The sequence below is a fragment of the Mauremys mutica genome, chromosome 7 (assembly GCF_020497125.1).
Source record: "Mauremys mutica isolate MM-2020 ecotype Southern chromosome 7, ASM2049712v1, whole genome shotgun sequence".
NCBI lineage: Eukaryota > Metazoa > Chordata > Testudines > Geoemydidae > Mauremys > Mauremys mutica.
The window spans coordinates 16,879,258-16,905,401 of record NC_059078.1 but is presented as its reverse complement, the minus strand read 5'-3'; the positions used below and the strand labels follow the sequence as shown (position 1 = coordinate 16,905,401).

General features: G+C 39.8%; 1 long non-coding RNA gene across 1 annotated transcript; it reads left to right on the top strand.

The window, feature by feature from the left end:
• The first annotated feature begins 621 nt into the window (after window positions 1-621).
• Window positions 622-23,899, top strand: LOC123373941. Its single transcript, XR_006580945.1, has 3 exons — window positions 622-695; window positions 20,488-20,598; window positions 23,736-23,899. It is a non-coding gene; the product is annotated as an uncharacterized LOC123373941 (long non-coding RNA).
• Window positions 23,900-26,144: the final 2,245 nt, after the last annotated feature.

The window sequence follows — 26,144 nt, the reverse complement described above, 5'->3', positions numbered from 1 at the left end:
GCAGTCAAGCAGCGGTTACAAGTAGCACTATAGAGACTGCTGCAATTCACAGGGCCCTGGGCTGGAACCCGGAGTAGAGGGAGGGACCGGGTTCCCCCCAAGTCTCGCTACTCCTAAACAGACATAGGAGGAGTTGATCCAGACTGTGGGTTTCATCCAAGGGGAAGACCACTGAGGGGAGGAAAATCCGCCAATAAGCGCCGGACCTACTAGGGGAGAGGAGGAACTTTGCCACACAGGATATATGGAGTTTACTGATTAGAAAAAATGAAGTGTTAAAAATCAAGCTTTGATCCCCTTAAGTTGCATAGCGATATTTACTAATAAGTATCTTATGAGCTGGAAATTTAATCTTACAGTACTTAAGCCAAGCAGTCTAGGAAAATTATGATTAAGGCTGGAATTATGGGGAATCAGAATGAAAGGGTAACATAAAAAGGCTGAATTTATTTCTACTCCAAATAAACCAAACTTTGGTTGAATACAGCATTTCTTTGAAATAATACTTGTGGGAAAAGCCTGGGCATAGATCAGCAAAGGAGTTAGAAGTATTTGCTCACAGAAATAGGATATTAAAACAGATAAGAACAAAGAAATGTTTTGGTTTGGTTTTTTTCGTCAGAGTGCCTGACATTGGAAACTCAATAGGCGGTCCGTTACCTGGGACACAGGAGGATTTTCTGCTGTTTCATGGGGTATGTATACAGATATTTAAGTCACTATTGTCCACACTCCCCACCTGTAGCATCCTGGAGATGCTACACTCCTATCTACTCTACCAAGACAAGTTACAGCAACCTAAAGGAGTGGAAATGTTACCATGTGCCTTGGATTACTAATCACAGAGCTTAAATAATAATTAATGAACAGTCAAAGCAAACAGTCCATGAGCAACCTAGGGGCTGAAATCCTTTGGTAGGAACTATTTGGCTAATCCATATGATACACAAAATATATTAACAGACCTCAAGATTGCTTTGAGAATGAGTCACTACCCCAACCCAGGGGCTACATTTGTAAGCGAGATTGACAAAAGAGAAGAAGATGGTCAGATTAATGAGGCAATGCATGGCAGCTGTCTAGTGTGTGTTTCTTCACCACAGGCAGCATGCTACAAGCCCAGATTCTCCGACCTAAAGATTTTGTGCCTCCCTGCTCTTTGATGCTGCTTGAAAACGCTATAGGAGGCATTTTTTCTGGCTGTTTTCTGACCTGTCCTCTGGCATCAGGCCCTAGCTTTGGTTGGTGAAATTTACTTTACACAGTTGCAGTCTCAGTTACCCCCTCTTCCAAAAACTCTGGAGATTGCATTTGGACCCATTGTGCATCCAAAAGACAGGTCTGATTTGCAAATTGTTGAGAAATTTAGCCCATAACATTTTAGAAAGGTATCTGAAAATTGAGATAGCTCTATTATTAAGGGACTGAAGATTGTTTTGCTTTCACCTCTGCAACCAAACCATTAACATTCATTTGAATTGGTGGTTTTGAATGTGGTTTTTCAGGCATTAATGTCCTAGCTTCTTCCTCATTCACATTTGTGCTGCAATGTTATTCCTAGAAAAATGTCTTTTAGGAGCACTGCTTTGTAGAGTCAACAGAAAAAAAATGATGGTGCTACTGACAAGGGTCCTGAAAAAAGATAAAGTAAAACAAGATTGTGCATTTGTGTTTTATTCATATCAAGCCATATTTTAAAGTACCTAAACATATTTTCTAAATATACACATTTAAATACCCATGATCTTGGTGCCTCAGAACATAGATTTTCATTTAGAACTCAGACAGACACCCTAGTGTCTGGCTTGCAAAGGTTAAACCCCTTTGCATGTATAGTGCTTTCTTTTGGAAAATGGAGCAAATTAAGAGCCTAAAAATACATGTCAAAAAATAGAGCATGTGGGGCCATTTTTGATCATTTTGTTCATAATGCTTAACAGTTATTCATTGTATTGATTACTAGTACTATTAATATTATAGTAGTGCCTACAATGCATTAGCCATTGCCCACACTCCCAGTAAGATTCAAATAATTGGTTAGAAATGAGCAGCTGAACCGTCTTTGATCTAATCATTGTCCATATGTCTTTTAAAAAAATAAATAAAAGCGTGATCGTGATACTCTGTCCATGTTTTGACCACAATGCACCACTTAGGAGCAAGACCAAGGAGTAAGGTCCAGCTTAATACTTCCCCCCAGGAAAGTGGAGCTACCAGCTGGCATCAAGTGTGGCAGCTGGCTCCTACTCCAAATGTCCCACTAGCTGGTGTTGGAGGCTCACTGGGCAGGGCAGAGTAGACATATGCCAATTTTCAGTTAGCTTATGGTGCCTAGGGTACTTTAGTAAGCTGATGTAAATTAGAGAAGTCCCTAGACTGCTCAAACTTCTACCAAGCCCAGTGCATTTGAGAATCTAGTGACTGTAATTGGGTTCCTGACTACTCCTCGTGCTGAGCGAATTGTGGCACAGGGATTAAATCTGAGCCTAAGTTTTTACAGGGCTGAATACACAGTACAATGTCTAGTGTTAAACAACTGAAGAAAAATAAATGATTATCAGCTCCAAAGAATGTTCTGATATTAAAGAATGTTATTGGTTGTGCTTATCCGGACATTTTCCCAAAGCACCAGTGCTTACTTTTCTATCAATTAACTAGATACTTTTAATTGCTGAAACAATCATGACAAAAATCTCAAAAGAAACCATACTTTATTTTTAATTTAGTTTTCAGGCGGCATGTCGAACTGTCAGTTTCTAGTCTTCCATAAAGCCTTCAAACAAGCACAAAGGGGACAGTGGTAATGGAAGTTTCCCAGCACTGCCCCACATTTGGTCTGTTATAAAGGGATCACTCAGCCTCTTAGAGTTGGTGTGGCAACTTCCACCTTTTCATGTTCTCTGTATGTATATATAGATATATCTTCTTACTGTATGTTCCATTCTATGCATCTGATGAAGTGGGCTGTAGCCCACGGAAGCTTATGCTCAAATAAATTTGTTCATCTCTAAGGTGCCACAAGTACTGCTGTTCTAGCAGAGAGAGCCACTATAGTCAATCACCCCCTGTTTCCTCTGCTAACATTGCTAAACATAATAGCAGTTAGGACCCAATGGGGAAGTGGTTTTGTAATATGGAAAGCTTATCCACTAGGGACTGGACTGAGAGCACTAATTCAATTCACGTACACCATCCAAACAGCCACTGGATGGTAATGGATTTCTACTCAGTATTGACCTGGGCTTTGCATTGTAATTACTTTCCATTTATCAATAGCTCTTTATCAGACAGGGACACCCTTTCAACTAAAATGCCAGAATATGTACTAAGAACAGTAATGAACTACAAACAGAGGTGAGTCTGAGCTAGGATGACACAAACTCAATCATAATAGACATTTGAATTGAGATATTTTTAGACAATTTCTGTCATTCAAAACACCTAGTGCATTTTTTTGGTAAATTAATTTATACTGCATACTAAAGACTAAAATGATATTAAATACAAGCAGTATATAACTCCTACTGTTTCAAAGTGATGCACATGAGTTTAGCTAGGCAGATCCCAGTGATCTTTATTTTTATCTTGCATGTCATTTTTTAATTTTAAATGTCCTTTCATAGTTCCTTCATTTGACCTTAGCATCTTTTTTCTTCAGTCTCCATTATATCCAAACAATACAAACCATCCTGAAATGCTGAGAAGCAGTTACGCTGACTTATATTAATGTTGGTATTATCTAGAGGCAATCTAATTTTTTTTCAAATTTTGATGAAATTTAAAATTTTCAGAAAGATCAGGAGAAAATTTGAAAAATACCCCAAATGTGTTTTTTCTGTCTTTTTTTTTTCTGACTAGCATTTCTATTATTAATCATCATTATATATTTATGTGGTACCATACATTTACAATTAATACAGCCCTTTAGAGAAGTATGATAAGACACATTCTCTGCTTGGAAGAACCAACACTTTCAGGGATGGATTCGGTGTGCAGTGGGATGAAGTATAAGGAGTCCCTCACACGCGCACCTTGCACACGGTAAGTGGAATTACGAACTCTTCAGTCAGGAAAGCACAGGGACAAGTGCAAAGTGAAAGCCAGGCCTCCACTGCTTATGCTCGAGCTGGCCAGAAGCAGCCACACCCCAAAATGGAATAGTAGTACAAAGATTCGGAATAACTGGCAAATATGTAATATCCATCTGGTTCGATGTAACAATGTAATGTTACCGTGCTAAAATAAAGGTAAATGCACAAGAAATGAGGCTAACTCTCCTTGAGTTGTTGTTAATAATTCATATATCTCCTACTTATTGTATACACTTTAATGATTGTGATAGAGTTGAGATATATGATACCTTTATTTTAATTGAGAGTGTTTTGTACTAGATGCTGTGAGGCTTTCAAGGGGAAACATCTGCTTAGCATCAGTATCAAAAATAAAACTTTCCTTTTGATGTATTTTACCTCTTTGCTCTCATGGAAGATATTAGATGATCTGCTTTCAGTGAATATTAATGAAGTAAATTATCTCAGAAAATATCCTACTGTGTTCTAACTACAGGAGCCAACATGCCTCATTAGACTGCTGTTGATTAGAAATGTTAAAGTGGCTTTGTCTTTCTTTTAATTTTAATTAAAATAAATTTGATAAGCTATATTAAAAAAAAAAGAAAAATTACAACTGGTTAAATCTCAAATTTTTTTAAGTTAGAAGAAAAGTATCACTTTCTTGTAAATAATTGATTTGGGCTCAGTTCTGCCACCCTTCCATCAAATTGTACCTGATGTGTGAATAGCGCCATTGATTTCAATTAAACTGTTCATGGAGTATGTTACCACTCAGTGTGGATAGGGGTTGGCAGAGTCAGAGACCTTGCTTAGCCTGCTTTTTCTTTTGTTGCAGAATTTCACAGCAGCCAAAACCTTGGTTAAGAAACTTTCAGTTTTGGGGTAGATCCTAAGGAATCAATTTAAAAGGAGTAAGCTACATACTCTTAATCAAAGCTGCTACTTACATAGAAAAACAGACTGGGCTTGATTTTGCAAACTCAATGCATGCAAGTAGTCCCATTGTTTCCACTGGGAGTAATCACATGGGTAAGGACTACTTCCACGAGTAAGGCAAGCAGGGCATGATCTCAGAGAAGTTGTCAGGACATGATGGCTTTTGTCTCTTAATCTCCATGGAGAAGCCAGTTGATATCCATATTTATGAGAATCTGGGTGATTCTAAAGCTGGCACTGTCATTTGAACAAAAATAGATGAATCCCAGTTCTACAAGCCCCATGTAAAGCATGTATGTATGATACTTGCCTTATATATCTATATGTTCAAGACCTTATTCTATTGTTGATTAAGAATGAGCACATCTTACAAGAAAAGCCAAATGAAAACATCATCCAAGAAAATCTGTACCCCCAGAGAGAACAGTCTGGGGCAGAGTCTGTCCTGGAGTCATAGAATCAGAAGCCTGGTCTATACATAGATTCTGTACTAGTATAACTGTGTCACTTAGGGGTGTGATTTTTACTGACATGACTATATCAGCACAATGCCCTAGTGTGGCTGAAGTTATGCTTTATACAGGAATAGCTTATTCCCTTTCCTGTATGGAAATAGCTAAACCAGTATAAAGCACCTTGATTAGGGCCTGGTCTACACTGGGGGGTGGGGTCGATGTAAGATACACAGCTTCAGCTACGGGAATAGCGTAGCTGAAGTTGAAGTATCTTATTTCAACTTACCTCCTGTCTTCACGGCGTGGGATCGATGGCCATGGCTCCCCCTGTCGACTCCGCTACCGCCGCTCACCCTGGTGGAGTTCCGGAGTCGACGGGAGCGTGTTTGGGGATCGATATATCGCGTCTAGATGAGATGCGATATATCCGATAAACCAATCGCTACCCGCCGATCTGGCGGGTAGTGTAGACATACCCAGAGATATAAATATTTCAACAGTAGGAGGGCTGTGCTGATGCAGTTATGCCATTACAGTTAACTTTCAAGAGCAGACAAGGCCCTACTGACATTAGTATATACACAGAGGCAAAACTCACAGACAGACAGTAATGATTCCATTGCGATAACAATAATTTTTTCAAGCTAAGAGAGTATTTACAATTTGCCTAACTCTATCAATGCTAGCAGTCTTTCAAAACACCGCCGGTTCTTTTAGCAAGAATTTTGCTTTCCGATCTCCTTTAAAGCCAGGCCATTTTGTTAAAACAACTTATTCAGGCATTAGGTAAGACAAATTTACTGTACACAATCTTGTTTTAGCAACCAGGGGTGAAAGCTCACTGTAATAACATAGCATTGGCCCCTACTGTCACCAGATGCACAACATATTAGAGCCAATTATAATGTTCTCTGAATCAGAGGCACACAAGGGAAGTGGAGTGTTAGAAAGTATTTAATCACAATTTCCTTTGGGGTTTAGAGACTAGGCAAGGGATAAGATTCATGGCAGATTACATCTTTTGTTGTGGGTGGGATCTAGGCAGATTAAGTACAGCATTCCTTGTGGTTACTTTTGTTCTCAAGATGTAGATTTGGGTCAGAAAGACTCTTTAATGCCCTAATAGAAAAGCATGATATGATATAGGAAAGCTTTACCCATCAGTGGAGAAGCAAGAAATCAAGCAGGCTTGTTCTCTCTCTCTCTCTCTCACCCCTTGTTAAATACATATAATTAGGTTAAAGTAGCTCTTCACATTTACAAACCAGAAGTGAAAGGATGATCAAAGCACAAGAACCAAACTCAGGAAGTCCATGCCTTAGGGCTCATTCCTATGATGTGTGGAACACTCTAGCCCAATCCTGCAAACCACCTAAGCACATGCTTAACTTCAAGCATGAATAGTCCCATTAAGTTCAGTACCAAAAGCCCTCTGCTGGGGATGTTACAGAACTACTGCCCCCCTGGGGAGCACTGGAAGCCATTCTGTCCTAGGGGAGGTGCATCTGCCCTTCATGAGGTGCAGCCTGATCCAATTTACCCACTGGTCTTGCTCTGCAAGCTGGAATGGAAGGGGCCACAATCAGGGCCAGGTCTTGCTAGTAATCTATAAAGATGGTGCTTGATTACGTTTCTGACCTGTGGTGCCCAGGGCAGCCCTCACTGGAAATGTCAAGGTCGGGACAGGCTGCACAAGGGAGAGTAGATACTTCCAAGACTGGTGGGTAACACTGAAGTTAAACTCCCCAACCAGTCACAAACTGTGCTTCTGATCTCCCAGGCTGGTTACCAAGAAGCAAAAGAGAAATCACTCAGCCCCCTTTATTGCATTCCAGTTCTCTGGCTTCCAATCAGCACCTGGGTCCAGAACAGTGAGAAGTTATTTTAAACTCTGCTCACATATACAAAAATGTTCTTCTGACTGCAAAGGGTCAGCCACGTTACCAGGTCAGTATAGGTTTGGATTGTACCAAAAATACCATGTTGCCAGCCAATCCTTTAGTGTCTAAACTAAAGTTTTATTATAAAGAGTGGTTCTCAAACTGGGGCTGCCGCTTGTGTAGGGAAAGCCCCTGGTGGGCCGGCTCGGTTTGTTTACCTGCTGGGTCCGCAGGTTCGGCTGATCGCGGCTCCCACTGGCCGTGGTTCGCCGCTCCAGGCCGATGGGGGCTGCGGGAAGTGGCGGCCAGTACGTCCCTCGGCCCATGCCACTTCCTGCAGCCCCCATTGGCCTGGAGTGGCGAACCGCGGCCAGTGGGAGCTGTGATCGGCCGAACCTGCGGACCCGGCAGGTAAACATACCGGCCTGGCCAGCCAGAGACTTTCTCTACACAAGCGGCTGCCCCAGTTTCAGAACCACTATTATAAAGAAAAAACAAAAAGAGAGATGTTAAATGGTAAAGCAGTCACATGCATACAAAAACTTCAGAGTCCATATATCAAGTTCCTAGCAGTATTGGTGAGTCTGCTGGCTTGAAAGTCCCTCTGGAATACATCCGCAGCTTGGATGGGTCATTCAGTCCTTTGTTCAGAGCTTCAGTTTGTAGAAAAGTTCCTCCAGAGGTAAGAAGGAGGACTGAAGAGAAAATGGAGAAGCAGGAGCTGCCTTTTTAGAGTCTTTTGCCATTCGGCTTGTGCTTCCTTTGTTTCAAACACAAGCTGCCCAGCAGCACATGGCTTGAAAACCTTGGAGTTCTGTCCATAGGCATGCCTTGCTGAGTCATAAGGTGTATCCTTTGCCTTCCCTCAATGGTTCAATTGTATAGCTGCAGGTGAGGCAGTGTGGATGCCAAACTGTCTGGTGGTATCACCCAGAAGCATAGCACAAGTTTTGTAATATATACATATCTATAACCCAAAATATAAAGGTGATACAAACATATACATGAGATTATATTTGGCAAATTATAACGTTTTGGCAGATATCTTACATGGCATATCTGGCATAACTCATTGCAATTTTACAATATTAATATTCATAATATCCTCAGGTGTCACCCAGATTCCATACAGCGTCACGATGTTATATGGGAATGTGTTGAAATGTACGTAGGCCCTAAAATCTATTTTCTAAAAATAGGTTGCACAATAGTCAAGGGAGGCCTGCTAAATCTGAGTGACGTGAAGTGAGACAGCTCAGAGACAAGTTAGAGATATAAGTTAAGACATACCCCCAGGTCACATTGCAAACATGTTTTGGTCCTAACTGGTTATTACAAGTGTTTTAGATAAATAGTTAATGTTTAGGCAAATGCTATCTAGATTGACAGTTATTGATATGGTATTTATGCAGATGCTAATTAAGATGATGTTAAATAGTCAATGAGAAAGTAGAGAATATTTAATTATAGTGAAATGGTGGGTTTAATGTTCATTAATTAAGGGACATGTGATTATAAAAAGCGTAGCACGCTAGTTTTAGAGTCGGTGTGCCCATCTACCATCAAGGCACTGTTAGAGACAGAATTATACCAATTCTCCTCATTTAGACTGATCACCCCTAAGTGCATAATTTCATCTTAGAATGTGAGTATCGATACAGTATGTGGTTATATTGTAATGCCTGTTTGCTTAACTCAGCATTAGATATTAAATAAAGTCTTTAATTTTGTCACTTGTGTTATTCACAATTCTCCACTAAATTAAATTAGCTGTAACCACCTTGGAGGCTCAAACCTTAAAGAATTCAGTTTGGCTTTATTTCTTATTTTAACCATTTAATTGGGAACACACACATCAAAAGTTGCATGCTCCTTCCCAATAGCACATAGACTTCAATTCAGCCAGTTTCTTAGCAATGCCCTGCCTGCACCCCTGTGGAGTAAATAAATATTATTATCCTCATTCTTGAAGACTATCAAACTGAAGCACAGAACACTTAAAGCCACATTTTTTGTAAGTGGACCATATTTGGGGGTATCTCCATTTTTGGGGTGCCTTTTGGAGGCTCCTGAGCCTGATTTTCAGAGATGCTGAGTGGCTCCAGCTGCAGCCAACAGTGTTCAGCAACTCTGGAAATCAAGCCCAAGGTGTGCCAAAATGGACATCCAAAATCAGAAGCTGCTTTTGTAAACGTTGGCCTAAAGTCACACAGAGATGCTGTGGTGCAGCCAGGCATAGAACCCACATATTCAGGAGCCCTGCCCTGCGTTTTAATGACTCGGCTACGATCCATCTTTTAACCTTATTACTTATAGTAGGGTCACATGAGAGGCTTTTCACACAAACAGCCTCAGTCCTTGCACCGAAAGAGCTTATGGAGGCCAACTAAAATTTGTCCCATAGAGGACAGTCATTATGAGGAAGGATGAGCTTGTGGATAAAGCTCTGACCTATGACTTAGGAGATCTGAGTTCAACTTCTGGCTTGTCCATAGCCCGAGGGGCGGCTCCAGGCACCAGCACGCCAAGCGCGTGCCTGGGACGGCAAGCCACGGGGGGCGCTCTGCCGGTTGCCGCGAGGGCGGCAGGCAGGTTGCCTTCGGCAGCATGCCTGCGAAGGGTCTGCTGGTCCCGCGGCTTCGGCAGACCTCCCGCAGGCTTCCACCGAATCTGCGGGACCGGGGACCTCCCGCAGGCAAGCCGCTGAAGGCAGCCTGCCTGCCGTGCTTGGGGCGGCAAAATACCTAGAGCTGCCCCTGCACAGCCCTTATCTGTAAAATGGAGATGATATTATTTCTTTTGTCTATTCTGTCTATTTAGAGTGCATGCTCTTTGGGGTAAGGACTGTCTCTTACTATGTGTACGTATAGTGCTTTGGAGCCTTCTAGACACTACCATAATACAAATAATAAGCAGTAATTCCAAGAGAGAGAATGAATAATGAAACTATTTGTTTACAGCTTCATTTTAACCCTATTTTAAACTTGGTTCATTCCAACAAAGTAGAAACAAATACTTGCTCTTTTATCTCCACTTGAGTATTAACATTTTGGAATTTAGGGTACTCTTGATAAAGACTGTATTCTACTGAGTCCGAGGCAGATGCTCCACTCTCTGAAAGATAATTTTGAGCAGCAACCAGGATGTGAATCCCTGTTATTGTGCTACTACCTTAGTGTTCTCTCTTTGGCATCTCCTTATTGAGATGAAATAACTGTTTAGAGAAATGGTTCTACACCTTTGGTGATTGCATTATTGAACCTCTCAATAGTTTTCCCCTTGTTCCAAATCCTATTCTCAGGCTTTGCAGGAGCTCTGGAGGCAGCATTAGAGTGTAGGCATCTGCGTAGCCAGAATGAGGTTGTTTGTAACTGCAAAGCAAAATGGGCCAGGTGTGAGTCTAAAGGGTATAGCACATGTTTTCCACCCTAGGGCTGTGCAGGGATTTGCTCGCAAGAGTTTTAAACCATGAAAAATGGCTCATTATAGCCCTGAGAGATAAGCACTTCCATCATCAAAACATGCTATGTAAATGTTTCCACTTTCCATCATTTCTTCCGTCCAACTGCTGTGCTCCCTTTTATTTTGATGCTTGCAGGTACTGTCCTGCAGGGATTGAAAACAAATTTTAGAGCTCCCTATCTGTAATAGGATCAGCCCTCTAGGCAATAGCTGTCAATTAACTATACATGGGGAAACAATAAGGCAACATCTCCTACCTAATAAGTAACTATTTATGTGCAACTGGCTGGGGTTCAGATTCTTAACATCAGTAATCGAAAGGATGTCATGTGGCATGCGCTAAATGGTTATGCCAAATGTGTTATAATGGCAAGCCAAAATGCTTATGCAATTAGTGCAGCCTTGGCCAATGGCCACAACCAGCAGATGTCTTGTCTGAATCCTCAATATACTTGGAGGAACAGTACCTACAGAAAAAAATAACAGATTTTCTTAAATAAGAAGGAAATGTTGCATTTCAATAACTTTATAACATTCTGCACATATAGGGCCAGACCTTCAGCTGGCATAAATTAGCATTACTCTTCTGAAGTCAATGGAGCTAGAGTGATTTACAGCCTCTCCTGTATAGTGCCTTTCATAGAGCTTATAACACTTGAATTGATTCAGCTTCACAATACTCATATAAGGAATGATTGATACATATGGGCATGCAGTGTTGAAGTGCCTGGCCCAAGGTCACAGAGCCAATCAAAGGCTGACCTGAGATAGAACCCAGTAGTCCTGAATCTCTTGTGCTACATTAGATTACATGGGTCACAGAGGAGCAAGACTTTTAAGGGAGATGCTACAGTGCATCTCATTACTTTTGTAACCTTTGTTGACAGTTCTGCACATATCCTCTTTCTGAAGTGCTTGCTCAACAACCAGAATCCACTTTAGCTGTACCCATTTGGTAATGCTTTCATAAATGCAGACATTCTCAACATATAGTATTGATTATTATTGGAGCCGGACATTTGCGATGAAAAGAAAAGGAGCCAAATGTGCTAAACGTATTGATGACTTTGTCCTATAATATGTTTGACATATTGCTGGAAAATTGATGTTGTGCCTATTCTTTATTTGCTTTTGCTGCTGAGTTCCAAAATCAACCAGCCGTAGGTATTTTGAGGGTCAATACTAAATAATGGGAAATGGATAAATACAGCTGGCATGAGCAACACTGAGTGGTAATATGAATGGAGAAGAGAGAAGGAAGGATGTGTAAAATAGACTGTGGCTTTTAATGGAGCCAGTGGACTGTTTTTAGGCCCTGCTCCTGTTAAAGTGAATTGTGGAGTTTTGCCCTTGTCTTGAATAACAATATGTTGGTGGTGGGCAGGGTGGAGCGGGAGGAAGAAGAGGGGAAGTTTGTACATTTCCAGTGTTTCTAAATTGAGAGTTCATGGCATTTTGTAACATTTTACATTCTCTCTACAATGTCACTGAAAATGACGTAGGGTAATTCTCATGTTTGATACTGTGGCTGGATGTTCTGTACATAATGCAAATGCGCTGCATTGGATGGTGTATTTACACATTTCATTGGGTGATCTTTGCACATTTTCTACACCGTCTTACACAAAGGGTTAGAGATGGTTCTGAGAACTGCTGGAATAGAGCAATCATCTGTTCAAAGCACCAGATAAAATTCATATTAAACATTGGTGTAATTTATAGACCATCTGAGTTTACTTGTTCATTCTTGGGATCGAAACTAAACCACAAGTAGAAAATTAAAACATATCCGTTCGGTTTTGTGTTTCTTGAAAAGGGAATTAGATGTTGTATAAACTATGATCTGGCTGTACTACAACAGAGTTTGTTTTCATAAAGTGGCTTCAGGGTTTAAGGCATCTTGCAGCTTATAAAGTAGATTTTTAAAAGAATATATTGAGCAGTGATTCTACAGGCAAACAGAGTCACCATTATCGATAACCTAGCTACTCCATAGACTGGGACATCAGACTTACAACAGTGAAAAGAGTTTGCCAGGAATCTTGAAGCCACCAGAAATCATGAATCTTTTCAATTCATGGACATCACGAAAACACAGGAAAGGTTTAAGAACCTGAGCTGAAGTTGTTCACACAGCCCTCCCAACTCACATACATACCATTCCAACTAACACCAGCCCTAGCCAGAGTCCTATCTGCCAGCTAGCCCTGCAAGCCTATCTTCATATTCAGATTGGCTGGTGACATCAGGAAGAGGAAGTCCAGAACTTTTGGTTGGCTTGGTGATCTGACTTCTTTATGATCCATGCTTTTAGGGATGGGTGGCCTCCTAAGCCACCTCCTCTAGATCTTCTCCTTTGGCCTTTTACCCACCCTCCCACCATGAACTTCAGGGTGTCTATCCAGCAAGAGCTGCTGCCTCATCAATCCATAAATGTTCATCAGGAAAGGCCCGTAAATCCCAGTCCAGCCCACAATGCCCATGTAATATCCATTTTTTTCCTTTTCTCATCCGAGCAGTATTGCCAGACATAGATCTGCAGTGCATGTAGCAATGTATGGATTTATGTGGATTCACAGAAGGTGAGTTTTCAGTTGAGTGACTCAGACTCTTCATGCCAAGCTTGTGCTTGGAGATCATTAACTATGACCCAAATATTTAAATATCTGTATTTTCTTTAAATCCCAATGCACATTTTCAAAGTTAGAGTTTTTTGCATATTTTTGTAATACTAGCAGTATAACTAACTTGAAAGCCCTGCCTGAGGTCAGAACTCTCATTTTATATGCAGTAGACGATTTGGAAAGGATTACCATGCCTCTGTAAAGCTCATATTTTCCTGCCATTTGTAGTTGGCATTTAGCACAGACCATCATTACAGTCAGGTTAACAAAAGAAGGTAGTGACTGGTTTTGCCATTTGGATTTTGGCTTATTGCTAGAATTTTAAAGAGGGCCGAGAAATATTTTAAGGAAAATCTGACACACCTTATGCAACCCAGAATGGTGTGAATAGTTCTAAATGTGACAGAATTTGTGCAGTTTTATTGTGTCGGAAAGGGGAAGGTTCCGGATTTGTGAGCCCAGGGAGGATTAATGACCGCAGAAATAAGAATATAAGAATAATTATAAATATCAGTCCAAATCGGTGAAATTAGAGACTATGTTCCCAATCCACAATAAATCAGCATAGTTCCATTGAAGTCAATGGGGCTTCTGTATGTTTATTTGTATTAACAGGATTGGAGTCACAATATTGTGATTTCTAAAACCACTCATATGACCTCCAGCTGGAATGTCAATTTACAGCAACTCAGCAGCTTTCCCTTGAGTCTTTCCCCCTGTTTAAATGTCACTGTAACAGCTACCTATTCTCTTTGACTTATAATTAACTCTTTTAATTAAGCACTTGACGATGGATCTTGTGAAAAATTCTATATAAAATAAACTGTATTGTAAACATGCTTCTTACAGTGATCCTTTAATAAAGGATATTGCAGTGTTTCAAACTCTTCCAGTCTCCTTTCTCAGTTTCTGAATCTGCCACCCTTCTTCTTATTCAGTAGTACCCATTGAAGTCAATGGGACTTCTCATGAATAAAGTACTTCCCAATGGAAGGGTGGCAGAATTGCACAGTTAGGACCCACCCCTACATACTCACCCCTCCTGGACCTATACCATTTGCAGAGTATTATGGCATGCAGTGCCTGTTTACTTCTGCATATCCATCCCCAGCGTCTGCCTGTGTAAGGAAGATTCTTACTTCCCCTGCATACGCATGGGGTTCCACTCACAAACTAACCTTAAGGGATTTTCAACATGGCCGGCTTTCAGCTATCTCAAGGCAGTTAGTTAGCTCTATTACTCATTCAAATCAGACCATGAAGCTGAGGCACTCAAAATTTTAAAAAAAGCAACCTCCCCCACACGCCTATGTTTTTCAAACCCCCAAAATAAGACAAAAACACTTTAGTTACAATTTTGGGAGAAAGTTCAGGAAGCTGAAGGTGTCTCTTTTTTTAACTGAATTGCTTGACTACGCCCCTAAATTATTTTCTGCAGAGTATTTGCAACAAAAGGTCCATAAATAATTAATCCTAGGCCCACAAAAAAGCATACAACAGCTAAAAGCCCTGCATTCTGCCATATGTGTCCCTTACTGTTGGCAGAGTTAGAACAGGGCCATTTATTTAAAAAACAAGTCTCTAATAATGCAGCCACTAAATGTATAAGCACATCTGCTTGCACGGGTCAATTGACCTTCGAGTACCCCACACAATCTTTGGACTCTGTACATCTATCTTCCTATTTGGATGCACTGCTACCTTTTTGTGTGTGCCACTGCCCATTGTCACACACCAATAAAGATGCATCTGAACGTCACAAGCAGTCTTTCTGGGGCCTGCTGGAAACCTGATCCACAGAATTTTACAAAATGATGCGTCTCTCCTGAAAAAATTCTAGATAGAATAATATAAGTGCATTTTGCGAGCAACAAATGATAGGTTTCGTATGCTTCTACTCATTGTATTCTTGCACCTTGGGATGAGGGAATAACATACATTCATCTTCAGAATCACATGTCAGAAAGTTATTTCTTTTATTTTCCCTTGTGCAAAAATATTTATTATGCCTTTGCATCAAAGAAATGCCGCCCCTTTGAAGAACACAAATAGTTAGCGACTGTAGTGTAATGGCAACATGAAATTATTTCTGTAACCCATGAAGACACAGTGACAATGGATATTATTCACTGTCAATTGGGTCTCAGAAAGTACTCTATTAAATTGGCTGCTGAGACTCAGTAATGGGTTTAATTATTTAGGCACCTTCACTTACAATATAACTCAGTCCTTTGGCCAGCAATCTAAAACTCCTTCTGAAGAGACACAAAGATTTAGCAAATCACGTGAAATATCTGTTTAAATAGACACTACACAAATGTATAAAGGATGTGTGGTTTGCAAAGCAGGCATTCAACCTGCTGCAGTGCATGTGCAAAATCTTGTTTAAGTAATACAGATCAGTTCTTCCATTCTTTTTGATATGCAAGCTCCCAACATCCCCCAAGCTTCTTTTAATCTCTGCAAGTTAAAATAGTTAATATACATTCAGAGTGATGTTGTTAATTTTGTTTATTGTCATCATCAGTTTGTGGTTGTGCCACGTGCAGGGTGATGTCAGGTTCCAAGCTGACTTGAGCCAAATGTAAATGAAGCTCAGGTGTTCACAGGTTTAACTCAGTTCAGGTGCTGTAAAACATGGGCAGCTGCAACTGATAGCTGATTGTTGATAAATGGAAATCATTAAAAAAATATAGATTTAAAATGCCACCCGTGAAATGGATGCTAGCTATTTGTTGCTAGTTAATTCAGCAGTGTCACTAGGTAACAAAGAGCGATTGCTCTGTGTGTGTATCATTACATAGCCCGGGGTAGAGTGTAAAACATTAATACCTGCTCTGTGGAAGCCTCACAAAACTATTTAGTGGGCACCTCTTTAAAAAACGGAGCCAGCTTAGTTAGTTCCAACTCACAAAATGACTAGTGATACGGGCTATTTGTTTCCACTCTCTTAATTCTTCACGAGCTAAGCTATAGTCACTGCAGCAGTTCTCATTGATTGCTTTCTAGAACTTCGGATGACTGATGAATGCAGTAATGCCACACTCTCCCCACAAGAGCTCAAAGTGAGAGGGGACCTGCTAAAGGTGAAGAAAAATTAAACAAGTGGAGAGGGAAGAAAGGCAGCTCCTGTTGTTAATGGTTTATTACTGTTTGAATCCTGTACTCCACTGGTTCCACTTTTTTCTTTCAGTGTTGAATTGTTTGCCTGACTTTTACCCTTGGTGACTTTCTCCATACCATGTTGTTAGTCTCACAAACCTATAGCTGCTCCCCTACACATTACCAAAATGCCATCTCGGTGGAGCTTTATTTCATTTAGGATTAGATACAAAATATGTCTTGTGTATTTTTCTTCAGTTTCAATTCATTTTAACTTTATTAGTTTACTAGTGCATCCCAGGTCAAAACAACATCACGTGCTGCTCTATGTAATTATACAATCTAAAGATATTACAGATATGCACATCACTCAGTCTTTGAGAGGAACCAAACGTTGGTCAGACCTTCGACTTGGGAGAAGCATCATGTCACTACACTTCTCACCAAAGTGCCCCAGAAGATTCTTCAGACTACCAAAGAAAATCAATGTGTCTGCCAGAAAAGACCCCAGCAAACTAGAAAAGTTGGAACAGGCACTGGAAACTGCATTAGTAGAGCACAACACAGATATTGAGGAAAACTGCCAGAAGCTCAGAGATGTCACATATAGTATGGCATCCAAGGTTCTCAGTTTTGTAAGATGGAAACTCCAAGACTAGTTTGATGAGAATGACCCTGAGATTGACCAGCTATTGGAGACTATGCACAACACATACAAATCCTACGTTTTGGACACAAAATCAGCAATGAAGAAAAGCAGGTAACATCAGGCCAAACAAACACTACAAACCTGATTAAGTCTATTGAAGAACCTCTGCTGGGAGCAGAAAGCTGTAGAACTGCGGGAAGCGAATGACAAGCATGACATAAAGACCTCCTACAAAGGTCTCCATGATGTGTATGGCCCAAAATCCAGTGGTACAGCCTCTCTCCTCACAGCAGATGGTAACCAGCTGCTCACAGACAAAGGCAATATTCTCTCTTGCTAGTCTCCTGAAATGTCAATCAACTATGTCTGATGGAACCATTGTCTCACTCCCACAATATCCTGTCCTGTGTGGATCCTTCTTTAAACGGGGTTACTAATGTGATCAAACAGCTGTCCATGGGCAGGTCTCCAGGCCCCAATAGCATTCCACCTGAAGTGTACAAATGTGGAGGTGCCCACGTGGTCAGGAAATTCAGCAGCTTGTTCAAAAGAGAAATCAAACAAAGAAATTTCCCAACATGTAGGTCTTTGTTAAGAAAACTATAGTGTATCAAATAACAAAACTCAGAACATGGTTTAGAATTTTATTGTAAGAACATTTTTGAAGATTCCACTGAGTACCTAAAGTTTTGAAACCGTCCATCTTTGGTTATATTTGACTATTTTCCATGGCTCTTAATCCCCTTTCACTTTTCTCGGTTCCTGGTCTTATATTGAAATCCATAGTCCATAAAGTGAGACCAGTTCAGCCCATTCATAGAGTGAAGAAGTTGGAGAGGGAAAAGACCTATTACATTCTCCAGTCCATCTTTCTGCCCAGAATAGACTAGTGCTTTCTAGAATACATTGTGGAATATTTTATCCTAGAGATCAGTAACCTTTGGCACACAACCCGTCAGGGAAATCCACTGGAGGGCCAGGACAGTTTGTTTACCTGCAGCGTCCGCAGGTTCGGCTGATCACAGCTCCCACTGGCTGCGGTTTGCCATTCCGAGCCAATGAGGGCTGCGGGAAGCGGCAGCCAATACATCCCACAGCCCGTGCCACTTCCCGCAGTGCCCATTGACCTGGAGTGGCGAACCGTGGCCAGTGGGAGCCGCAATCAGCTGAACCTGCAGATGCTGCAGGTAAACAAACCATCCTGGCCCTCCAGTGGATTTCCCTGATGGGCTGCGTGCCAAAGGTTGCCAATCCCTGCTTTATCCAGTATTACTTTAAAAATCCCACGCAATTAGTGCTTCTGCCACCTCCCTTGGGAAATGATACCACAATCGAATACATCTCACTGTCAGAAAAGCTTTCCTGATAATCAACCCCTAATTTTTCTCTCTTCTTATTCGATTACTGTTCTCCATTTACATCCCTGTGGGGCACACTAAGTAATTCATCTCCCTTCTTGGTGTTAACGCCTTTGAAATCTCAGTCACATTTTATATTAAGGTTCGTTTCTATTAAGGTTATCTTTACAAGGGGTTAAAAATGATTGCTAGATGTTATAAAAAATTACAGACATGAGTAGTGTGTGCTATAGGTAGTAATAAGCACATCAGAATGATGATTATGAAAGATGTTTGACTCTGTGACAATCTATTAAACATTTATTAAAACGTCTAATAATCATTTACTATCCCTTTACAGGCTATTTATGAATGAAACCTTAATATAACCTGTGACTGAAATATCTACAGACTCTTAACATGTGTCCACTTATTAAGTGCTTAGCCAAGCTGTACATACTTAGGTCTTTAATCATTCCTCATCAGGTGGGCATTCTTTCCTAAATCAGTCTATCCAGCTCATTTATCATTTTTTGTTGCTTTCCTCTAAACTCCTTCCACCTTCTACAGTTTTTTTCCACTAATGTGGTGTCCAGACCGAAACAAAATATTCTAGGTATAGTCACACTTGTATCATTTATGCAATATTCTCTATTCAATACCTTTGAGAAAGATTGGTAGACACAATATATTGTTATATGTAACCATTTCAATTCAAGACACACCTTCATTTATATTTTCTTCGGCACCCTGGTTTTAAGACTATCTCTAATTTGGAAATGTTGATAGAACTTGTTTTCAGTTGTATAAAATCAAATTTTCACTTGTCAAAAGATATGAAGTGACTTTGTTACAAATAAATGTTTCAAAAATATATTCACTGGACCCCCTTCTGTTTTGTACTTTTTGTAGATCACACTAGAACCCAACTGGAATGTTTTACACCTTTTCCTTCTTCTTAAATTATATGTATCAGGTGTTCCTCATTTCAGTATTATCATTTTTTTACATTTATAAGATATCTTTCAACTGAGTTTCATTTGTCAGATACAAGAGAAGTACTATTACAGATAGTGACTCACATTTTTTCCAGCAACTTTTATATTTTGTCTCAACGGGTTCCAAAGACTTTTGGAAGCTTTACATGCCACTGTATTCTTTATGTGTCCACACAAAATATATGACGAGGTGTGCCAAAATTATGAGTCAGTTATGCAAAACCACCTTAATGGTTGCCAGTAAAACTTCTATACCACATCATCAATATATTCAATTCAGCACATGCCACTGCCATGTAGGTTACAGGTATGGACTATTTTCAGAATGGTTTAGAGTCTTTTTAAAAATTGTTATTGGGTCTTAACCTCCAAAACCCTATTTTACTTTAGTGTCTACTAAAGTGTCACAACTTTGAAGTCTAGAGTCCATATCCGGGCTAGAACCAGGTGCTGGGTCCCACTGGGAAGCTGGGCATTTTCCTTTTCGAATCATAATTTGGCTGATCAGAATACACACATATGGCGTTGCCATGCATGTGTAATGTAGGTAGCCCAAACTCACGCCGATAAAACATTTCTGCTACACCTCACTGTCATGAGCATTGCTCTATAACCGCTGGTCCCACAGTTTATCACACGAGTCAGCAGTTTATCACTTGGATAACAACTTCACATGGGGGGGGCATAAAAATGAAAATAATTCTTGTATGTATACCATCACACATCATCTCTTTGATCTTGATCAGTTGTAATCTTGGATTCATGCCTATATGGGGCACAATTTTAGTCCTAGTATTTATTCTAGTGATACGGCAAGAATGATGTTCCATTTAACTTTATTTCAAACCACCACTATGAAAGGCCAGTATACTCAGCCCTGGTAGACCTATTTTTCTTGATCAGTTCTTGGTATGAGTTAAAACATTTAATTAAAACTGCATGTCACTTATAAATATTTATTTCTTCTTCAGAGCATCAGACATTAATTCTGAGGATCACCAGAAAGCTTGAACAAGACCTTCAATAAAAATTTAAAGCTGCACAGCTTACAGTTTCCTGATTACTCAAGAATAAAATATAGGGTAAGTCATGAATGGACATTAAGCACCGAAAACCTCTGAGGACCAGGTTTGCTTGCCTATCTGTGTAAAGAACAGAGGAGACATGTCCATCTTGTAAATAACTGAGATATATTCAGAGCATGCTATGGCAAGAATTGGAAACCACTGCACCTAATATATCTCATTATGCTTCCTGAACTATGAGGTTTGGATTAAATTACATAAATCAGATACTTTGTAGGCTCATTAACATTTTATGATACATATATAAAGTCGTTCCTGTTGGTGTGATGTGTATTATGAATTTGTTTTCTTGCTTCAGCCACAGGCATTGAGATGTTGTAAGACTAATAGATTACTTCATTAACTTCCAAGTTGGAAAGTGCTTACTTTAAACATATTGGTGATCTCTGCTATGGTGTTTTTTCTTCCCAAAGGAAAAGTAGGAATTGGGAACTTGCTTCTCCAATCTATTTATGCTTTACTTTAAGGAATAAAGCTGATATTGTCAAGCAACAAGAAATTCATTCAAAATACTAGTGATAGACAAACAGAAAATCTGTAGGTTCAGTTCAGATAGAGATGGTATTCTGAATTTTGGTTCAAATTTTGGCCAAACTTTTGAAGATTCTTTTTTTATCTGATCTGAAGAAGGGTTTGCTATTCTCCAGAAACTACCCTGTCTCTTTTAATCCCCAGGGGTCTTCCATAACATCCACCTCTCTGTCAGCAAGGTGAAGAATCTTTCATTACTCACATTGACATTCAGCAATACTTGGTAGTCTTCAATAAGCACAAATCTGTGTTCTCCATACGCTGCTCTGCCACAGAAGTACATTCACCCCACCAAGAACAATAATACAAAGCCAAAATGAAAGCTATTTTCCCTGCAATAGTAGACATAAATGTTTATAATTTTTCTAATGAAAGTGAGGTTTTGTGTACCACAGGGTGAGTACATACTAGGAGGGCAAGCATAAACTTGTATGGCACAAATATAAGTACTGCTCACTATTCTGGTCTGAGCTTCAGAGGGTTTCCTTATCTCACACGGTGCTGAAACAGCTGGGGAACTGGTGGTTCCTGCTCATTCCAAATGTTAGGCACATATTAGTATGTTATGTGGCAGGCAGTAAAATACACCTTACAAACTGCCAGACCCAGTCTAGGGTAAGAGCAGAGGCTCCATTGGATTCTCATTCCTGGCCTCTAGATCTTATGGAACCCCTTCCCTGGATCTGGGATGGTGACAGTGGTGCAAGTGTGAGGGAGAAGCATGGAACGTTCTCTGCTGCATTTAGCAGGCCTCAGCTGCAGAAGAGAATCTGTCCATGATATCTGGGCATAGCCAGTCCGCAGTCTGAAGCAGAGCTGTGCAAAATACTTGCCTTGAAACTCAAGCCTGCTCTGATTAACGTATTTCTACACTAGAGCCCAACCTCATGAGAAGTACACAGATATTACGTGAGAATTGTAATCACCACACAACCGAACAACCATCCAAGTCCTCAGATGGTGATGGACATCAGTATAAAACCTAAATTGAATAGATGTGGTTTTCTCCGCCCCACTTGGAGAACTCCTGGAAGGTATTCCTTTGCAGATTCAACTCCAGAAAGTGTTTCCTTTGGTTCTAATCCCTGTGAATCAAATACTGCAGGGTTTGTACAGCTTTGGCCTAATCATTAACATTTTGTGCAAATGCATTGTGCATATTCCTTTTCTTTAGCTATTGCTAAAAAAATCTACATAGTTAATTTTATGTAACCTTTTAAATAAATGAAATAAAGGCATGAGCACGAACAGCTCTATTCTTCAAAATCCCTCTGCCAAGCTATACTAAACTCTGTTAACAGCCCAACTGTTTGATTCACTTCCACCTACAGGCTGTCTGTGTATAGGTTATAGATCAGATGATTTATTTTTCATCCAGTTATTTTTCACTGTGTCCCACACAACTCTGCTTCAGGGTATCACTGAAAAAAACTAGCTCAGCAAGACTCAAAAGGGGATTAAGCACATGAAGTAGAATAACCTCTGAATTTATATGAGCTAGGCTGAACGTTATAAAGGCTATTGAACCTCATGCTGCAAGGCATCAATTGGAGCACAGCTGGGGTCAGGAAGATAACTAGCACTCCCCTCCCCCTTGTAAAATATCATAATGTGTATTGTGATTTATTTTCCTTTCCTTTAAATCTGCATTTATAAGTCACTGTTGAGAAAAGGCTACTGGACTACACAGTCAACTGGTTTCTTCTATTGTAGTTCCTCTGGTCATTCCTTTAGGGTTTTAATTATCAAACTAGCATCACCCCATGATCATTTGAGTTTCTGCCTCATTTCTTCATTAACCATTTTTCAGAAAAAATGTTCAACTTTAGTTTTGGGATCATTCCTCTGTGATGCAGTATGTCACACCTGGTTGGGTCTCTCAATAGCCCCGTGGAATACACGCTTTGTGAAAACAGGATTGGTAATGAGGGAAAAAGAGAACACAGACAAGATCATTGATGCGGGAGGGGGCATGCTCATGGTAGACTTCTTGCTGGTAGGGATCTACAGTGCAGATTTTGCCTGCAGAACAAGCAGAAACCATTGAGTGAAAGAATCTGGGTTAGTATTTACACTTTTTATATATAGGGTTGGATTTTCGGAAGCATTACGCAATGACCTAACTGCTCCCATTGAAACAAATGGGAGCTTTACCATTGATTTCAATGGGATCAGAGATAGGCCAAAGGTAAGTGCTTTTGAAAATACTGTCCATAGTGAAGACAGTAGAGGCAGATTTTCAAGGGTGCTCAGCATCCACAGTTGGGCTGCCAATTGTGCTGGGTCCTAAACTCTTTTGAAAATCTGGTTTTACGAGTATACATTTATGGCTCAGTCTTGCAAGAAAGCCCTCAGTATCTGTGACTAAGGTCACTTCATTACATTCAAGGGAAAGTTTTATGGTTGTCAGGTTCAAGCAGACATTTATTAATTGAGCAATTTATCCTGACCTTGATGGAAACTATCACTAACAATCTAATACATAAATTTGATCATAATATTTCAAGACTAGACTTACAAATGAATTGCATTTATCTGCTTTTGACTGTTTTTCCATGGTAGGGCTTTTTAAATCTTGCACGTTTTCTTTCCTATTTGCACAGATGCATATATCATGCTGAGAACAATGCTACACCTAATTTGCTTCAGCAAATGAGATCAATTAAAAATAACTCAACAAAAATGATACTGAATCTTCAATTACTTCAAGAAGATGAAGAGCCAGACATACAGTAATTGACTTGTTCATCTTCTTGTCCTTTAAAACTCTGACATTAAACAAATTTTATCCTCGGATTTATTCATGAACTGGTATTTGCTGTTTATTATTTGCATTCTGTGAATGGTATCCTAAGTCATGTGTTATGATTTTTGTTCTCTGATTGGGTGACTTAAACTTTGGAAGAGGGAGGAGCACTTTTCTGTTCACAAATGTTACAGAAGTGTTCAATTAATCTAGTATGTGAATAACAAAAAAGGTTTTGCAAAAGGATTATGAGAGTATTATTGGCATGTATAATCTCCAGAATATTTGTTTCATTCCTACATTAATGATGACTTCCATTTGAGCTGCTGGGTGCATAGCACTCCTGAAAATTAGGCCACTTATTAAGTGTCTAATTCGTTACTTTGAGAATGCAAGTTTCAAAATACCTCTTTTATTCTGTCTAAACCACTGAAGGAGTCTGAGAATTTATGTTCAGATGAAATCTGATCTCCTTCCTAATATGTTCTACCTTGGTTGTAATCTGCAAAACGTTTCACAATTAGGGTCCCAGTCCTACTCTGTGCAGTTTGGACTTCTGAACCTATGCAAAGTCCCATCTATTACGGCATGGGTGCAAGGGCCTACCCACAGTCAACAGTTTTCAGGATCAAGACCCCAAAGTTTAGATGTCAGTCTAAAATGTATCTGAATTGGATGGTTATGTCAAATTGTCTGTGAATTGTCATAAATCTTTGTCATGGTCTTTTGGCACTAGGATGTCCATGTTGGCTAGAATTTAGGAATACAGAGTCAATTAAAAATGTGGGTATAAAAGTTTAACCAAAGGCTTTCAAGTTTCTCTATTTGAATAATGGGCGAAGATTACCAGTGTGTGGGTGGGTGGCGGGTAGGGAAGTGAACGCATTGTTCTGATCTGCCTTTTCCTTTTAACCAACTCTTGCATAAGGCTATTGTGCCTTTACCTCTGCCTCTGCTGCATTTTAACACCTCCTTCCTGACAGTAGCATTGTGTGGGTCCCAAGAGGGTATTATGCTAAAGAACAATCTTATAAATATAGATGAAGTAGCTACCCTTCAGACTAAGGAAAGTGTGGGTGCACTATACATTATGCCTCTTTTTTTACATTTGCTCAGACTTATTGGCAGTGCAATTTTTCAATGGAGCAAAGCAACACAAACTATCAAAATAAGCAGCATGGCACAGTCAAAGGAAATATATCTTGAATCTCTAAAATAGGATCCTGCCAAACTCCCTCTGCTAAGTTCATTTCCACCAATAAAATTAGCAACCCTCATGTCACTAATTAGAAGGATTTTACAGAGAATGCACATTTCTAATTAGTGCTATATTACACATGCTACTAATTCACAGTCAAACTCTTTTTGATGAATAGTGAACAGCTGTTCCTGATAACACCACGATATTGATCTTCTTCCTTTTAATTTCAGGAGACATTCTCCATTGGGTTCCTGAAGGGTCTCTACATTAAGATAGAAGAATTAGGTCAGCTTCCTGGAAGATCCCTGAGCTGTGAATTATTTGGGCATTTTATCTTGAAAAACAAAACTCATGAGAAGGGACAAAAGCAAATTACATTTACATACAGTACAGTGGTTTGAGCACGGTAATGGAAATCAGACATTCTCAGCACTGCCAGTGACTTAGTGGGAGTGACTTAGAGAAAGTCACTTTGCACCAGATTCTGAATACCTTCAGTCAGGCTGATCAAATATCTAACTCCAGGATCTGGACTAGTCAGAGTGGTAGAGCTTGTCTACCAGGGGCACTCAGGAAAATTAATAACAATTAACTAAAGGTGTGAATTTGAAGTGGATTAGTTAAACCACATTAAACCCCTGTGTGAACACCCTCATTAAGAATTCAAGTGGCCTTAATTCAGCTCAGTTTAATTCATTTCCAAAGTGAATTAGATGCTATAGGCAGATGTTCAGTTCATGTAAATTGTCATAGCTCCATTGACTTGAAGAAAATCTGCTCTCAATTATTCAAGCTCAGTAACGTTATCAGAATATCACTTAAAGGGCCCATTCTATGAGGTGTTGAGTAGAAATTATTTTTTTCCCATGAAAAATTGATTTACAAGTGTGGTTTTGTAGATATTTTAGTTTACCCACAATTTTTTGAATGAAAACCTTTTGTGTGTTTGTGTGTAAGTTTCCATTTAATCTAAAAGACATTTTCCATCAAAAAGACATACTAATGAAAAACATCCAACCAGCTGAAGTGTTCAAAGCACCTTGGTCTTTAACTTCATTGCCTCTT